Raw genomic sequence first — 6,453 nt, forward strand, 5'->3', positions numbered from 1 at the left:
TATTGTATATATATAAAATTAAATATTTTCAATTAAAATATTATTATTTGTATTTAAAATGCTACAGAATAATTATTATTTCATTTAGAATTACATATATTTATATATATAGTTTCAACTAACTAGTTTGCTTATAGAAGCAGATTGGCAAAGGAGTTTGGAAAACATCTCATACCTGGAAAGTCCCTTTTTTCTTGTTTTATTATTATTATTCTCTTTTTTTATTTGTCAACTATATTACTGAACATAAATTTACTATTATTTTAGTGTACCTCAATATTTAAAAGTGTAATATGACATATAGGAATTTTTCTTGTGATGCGTAGGGATTTTCCCAAGAATTTTGATTATAGTATACTAATATATAGTTGAGAGTATTATTGATCTGGGATAGAAATCTTTAATTTGGCATACATTGTAATTTTATCTGAATATTTTGTTTGTACACATTCATATATGGTATAAAATCAATATGGAATAAACATAATGTAACAGAAAAGAAGACATATTCCTAAAACCTTCTAAAAAATTCGTACTGTGTGACATAAATGCTGATATCAACACTTAACTTTATCAGTTCTGCTAATATCAGTTTTAAATACTTTATATTTAAGTAATGAAATTTCACATTTATGAAATAGTTTAGCAAGCAGTTTGTATTTTTTTTTTTTTCACATGTAATCTTTAATCAATTTTTATTTAAAAAATGCTGATAAAAATATACTTTTTTCTATTATTATTTGTAGTAGTCATTGACAATGTCAAAAAAATAATTAGTTATTATTAGTAGTGTGTTCAAACAATATTCTACAGTATTAAACAATCTAATAATACAGTGTATGAACACAGAAAGGACTACAGAATTGATATTTACATCATGTTTCAGTTATGATGTAAATAGGTACTGTATAAACAGGTGACAGTATGAAATATAAATGCACAGTGAACTTTAATTAATGTTAAGTCATTATTTCATAAATTCTTTTCTAATTTAGTTATTGGAAATTCTTAACACATGGTAACCATGCTAAACTATTTCACAGATGCATATTCTTATATTTTAACACTCTAGTCGGTAGTAAATCTAAAGAATTAAGAGTGTTTTGTCTTATAAATACTATAAATTAATAATATTCATAAGACAAAATTTTTATGACTAAAAATAAAAAATTATATATTTTTTTGTCATTTTTCTTGTTTCATAAAAAGCTTTGATAAATCAGCTTTTTAACACATTGTTTAAAATTTTTCAGTTTTTTTTAAGAAAGTTATTTGTCACATAGTTGTAAAAATCAAATGTACGTTTTGTAGAAAATAATTGTTTATTCTGGAGATGTTGCTTTTAGAAATTTAATCATAACATTTTACTCAATGTTTAAGTAGCAATAGAAATTGAAATGTATGATTAAAAATATGACAGAGTGAACTATTTAAATTTATTAGTATCAGTATATTTTTTTAAAAATCATTTTGTAGTTTATATTTAACATAATAATATCATTATCAACAGTTTTTAAGGATGCTTTATATATCACAATTTTGAGGTATATATTAAAATAAGTTACTTTCAACATTTATATCTTTTACATATTAAAAGTCTTTTATATCATCATTTAATAAAAACGTTTAGTCTATTAGGTATAAATTGTTCTGAAATGAAAGATAATTCATATTCAGTGCAATTTCTGAAATAAATTATCATTTACTTCAAGAATTATATACAATTAACCATAAAAAGGATAATATTTATTATTATATAAAATTTCTTTTGAATCAGATATAATGAGAAGTAACATAACTGTAATATAATACTAGAAATGATATAAATTCACAAATTTAAAAATATATATATAAAATACTGTTTTTACTACAAAGAAATAATTTGACAAGATTTGATTTGCTCCTAAAAATTAGTGTCAATACTTTACAAACATTTGCTTCAAAGATAATCAATTTCCTGGATGAATTTTTACATTAGTCTGGTTTTCTGATATAAATTTATTTTTATGCAAACAGCCAAGAAGTTATTTTATATACATATATATATAAGCTTTTATCATAATACTGAATTTCATTTAGTCAAAATTAACCAAAATACAGGGTATCCCAAAAGTCTCCATACAGTGACACAAATCAAGCCCACCAGTGGCCGAATAAATGAAACCATTGAACACTGGTAGTTGGTCATTGGTTTGTCTGGCCAATGCAATGTTCTGGGTTTTCTTCATGTGTCTATCACCTAAACAGAATCCAGTTTCCATAAAGGAGAAGTTATCCCATTGGCAGATCACTCGTGTTCCATTGCCTTACTCTGTCAATCCACTGACATAAATCTTAATGCTGACATTTTAATGTTTTGTGAATAAAGTTACATTTTACCTTTGTATGTATGGAAACTTTTGGTATACCCTGTACATATAAATTAAGATACAGGAATATTTTCCATAGATAAAATATTATGGAATTTATTTTCATGGATAAACTGTAGCTATTTATAATTACTTTACCAGTCTATATACACTGGTATATGTAATTCTGCTTATACAAAAGTGCATAGCTTATAGCAAATTGAGTAATTAGAATAGAGCCTGAAGTAAGTTATAATATACAGAACATAATTCTAAGACTGGAACAATTTTGTTGTTTTGAGAAAAACTTAAAAAATGTATTTTTTTTTCTTCTTAATTATATTAAAAAAGCTTATTCAAACTGTTAAAATTATAAAAGTCTTTTATTCTGTTTTCAATATTTAAATCATGTTTAAATTCTTTTAAAATTAAACTGTAGTTAAGTACTTATTGTAAAATCTCTTGAAATAAATAATATTGGATTATAAAACGTTTAAAAATTCATATTTTAATAAATTGCTATAAAAATATAACAATAGTCATTGTCTCAAGATAATTTATATATAGAAATAAATTGAGTTTTGCAAGTTTTGTAACATCTGAATGTTCATTTGTAGCAAAGTTAACAGCACAGATGGTTTATTATAATAACCATCTTTATTTAAATAATAATCCATAGTATGTTTACATTAATCATACATATATAAAACAAAAACAAAAAAATACAGTAGAATCTCATTTAAACAGATCATCAAACAACAGATTTTTTTCTAGTTCCATCCACTGTAAACATCATGTTTTTTCAATGTTTAGTTAATATTTGGATGTTTTGGAGAATTTGTAGAGTTTGAAGATGCACTTGTTACATCTTGGCTATGTACAATTGAAGAATAGTATGAAGAGCATCAACAGGCTGATACAATTGAGGAGGAATCACCTGGCAAACATTTGATACTGGTCCAAGTGTAACACCAAAAGTTAGCAAGGATATCAAGTCTTTCCAAGTTGTGAAGACCTTCTTGATGAGTTCTAATGTAAACAAACAGGCTGTACATGACATTGTTAATATCAAGTGGTGGTTGTAAGCTATTCAATAGACAGAAAAGAGGCATCAAAACAAACCAAGATGGACGAGTTTTTAACAAATCATGAAGTCAAGTGAAGTTCTAATGAGCATACATAATTTGCCACTTTTTTGTGTTTATAATCTATACAGTTTGTTGTACACACATACAACATAGTACATGGTCTTGTAACATACATGTTTCTATAGAATAAAGAATAGATATCTCTAGAGACTGAATAATTTCAAGTATATGGAGTTAAAATACAGAAATTTTTTATGAATAATGAATATTTTCCTGGGTGTGTGGGAAATCTGTTGTTTGTGATATAACAGATTTTTAGAATAACAGATGATTTTTGGTGACCCAAACGATTTGTTAAAACAAGATTCTACTGTATGTTTCTTTTTATGAAACTTTTTGCAAAACTGTATTTTATATATATATATATATATATATATAAATTATTTTGAAACATGTTTATGAGCAGCAGTGTACTAGTAATTATATATTTTTGTATTGATATTTAAAAAACTATAATTTATATAATTTGAAATAAGATATATATATTAGAACCTTGAATTGTTTAGAAAAATTCTTTTTTTGAAGAACCTTTTTCATTCAAAACAGTTAAATTGTTCAAATCTTAAATTCAATTTAGAATCACGATTTCAATTCATTATCATCTAATGACAACACTTACATCAAATGTACTGTACATATTGCAACAGATAATGATCTAATTAAGAAGCCAGTCAGTCAATTAATTGAAAATATTTTTAATTTTAATACCTATGACATTTTTACTATGATTTCAAATAATTTCTCTGCATTACTTGAAGTGAAATTGCATAGTAAATAAGAAATGATAAAATGCATATTTATTGTAATTTAAATACTAAATAGTTTAATATAAAAAATGAAAAATTGCCAAAGTATTGTACATTTATATTTTGCAATATATATTTTTTATAATATTTTTATAATAGTGTATTTATTGATATGTTGGTATAATTATATAATTATTATATATAATTATTGATATCCAGTTTCCCTTATCTTGATATATTTTTTTACTGCACAAATTATGTCTGAAAGAAAAGTTATTTTCCATCTAAGTGAAAAAATGTGAACATTTATAAAATATTTTTACTAGCTTTTATTGCAGATATGCAATTTATATACTCTACTACTAGAGTTTGACCTCATTCATTTGGTGACAGAATGACAGTCTCTCTTGAAATAAAGTCTGTTCATTTTCTATATCAATTTTCTAAATTTATGTTAAAGAAAAAATAATGAAGTGGAATGAAAGGAAGACGCAAGTAAATATGCAATTTAACTTCTTTGGTTTTCTTTGTACTGAGTAGATGCTATTAGTGATTATTTAATTACATATTTAAATATGTAATTAATGAAATTAATGTAGAGTTTTATGAGTATTCTACATGTCTTTAGATAAAAAAAATATTCTAAATATTAAGCAAGATAAATTGATTTGTATCAAACTAAAATTTAAATAGATATTCATATCATATGATAAATTTTTGTTACTAATAATTTTTAATCATGAAAAATGAGATAAACTATAATGAATTGTATTTAACATTTAGTGCAATTTCTTGTTCTGTTGATAATACATATTATAACATGTAATGTATTAATTAATTCTTATAATTTAATGCATTAAATGTGTTATATTCTACAGGCCAGACTTTTACTGTTCTTTTTGTTTTGTACATAATTATTTTAAAGGCTTTATAAAATAGTTAAATTTATTTTGAACAAAGGTAAGTAATGCATTTGGAGATGAAGCTAAAATCTTCAAAAAACATTATAGTTTTCTATAATGCATACATTTTTTTATTTTTGAGAATTATGATAAAAAAATTAGTTTAATTCAAAAAAAAATTATCTTTCTGAAAATTATGATGATGATGTGGTCTAAAAATTTGAAAAAATTAACTTCAACAGAAATCAGGCTTATTTTAGAATTAAGTAAACTCTGTTTCTCTGTCAAATGATGGCCATTAAATACAAAGAACATGAATTTAGCTAGCTAATGTTTAATAATTTATTAAACACTTATTTACATAATAATGAATAGTAATGGATTTTGTTAAAAATAGATATTATTAAATGTAAAATGAACTGTCTTTAGTTTTAAAGATCATAATTGACTCAAAAGACAAAAAGAGACTCTCTCGTGTAAAAAAAAATGTGAGTCAATTGTTATCTTTAACAGTAAAGACATTTTAATTTACATTTAACAATGCAGATCTATGCCAGGATATACTTATCTTTAATAGAGGAAATTAATTATTTTAATAAAAATTGGTTGTTTGGCAATATTTACATAAACTTTTAGTGCAAGTCACAATGATACATTTTGTTCTGTGAAGTCATGTTTCTCACATAATACAATGTGATGATTTTCTTTTGAAATAAAAATGGCTTCTCTGGGATTTAGAAGTTCAATACTAATATATTTTATGTTTTATCATAAGCAAAAATATATTTGAGAAAATAAAATCCCAAACATTGAAAAACAATGACATCATAATAGCTGAATTTTTTTAAAATTATATTTTGCAATTTTAAACCCAACTTTAAATTTTTTCACATATTTCCTGAAGTTCAGCTTTCTTAAGCTAAGACTTAATACTGTTAATCATTCATAATCATATCAAATTTACAAATATTTACATGTTCAATGCTATAAAATTTTTAACTAGTAAGGTATGATTTAATAAAATATCTCAACTTACTAAATTGTATGGTTATTTGTGAAGTCATAAATTTGAAATTTTAACCGTTATTTTAAGGACTTGTTATGTAAACATACAAATGATTATATTTAATTAACCTTCTAACGTGAACAACAAGAATGGATTATTGTTTTTTTTTTTTTAATTATTATTAAAGATTAAAATTATTTTACAATAAAATCTAAATCAAATTGATACATCTAGTTGTAAGAATTTATTTCAAATCTTCAAAAATAAAAGTGTTATTTATAACAGATTAATAGTGATTAAATA

The sequence above is a fragment of the Centruroides sculpturatus genome, unplaced genomic scaffold (assembly GCF_000671375.1).
Source record: "Centruroides sculpturatus isolate CEXI.00-Female unplaced genomic scaffold, Cexi_2.0 scaffold826, whole genome shotgun sequence".
Lineage (NCBI taxonomy): Eukaryota > Metazoa > Arthropoda > Arachnida > Scorpiones > Buthidae > Centruroides > Centruroides sculpturatus.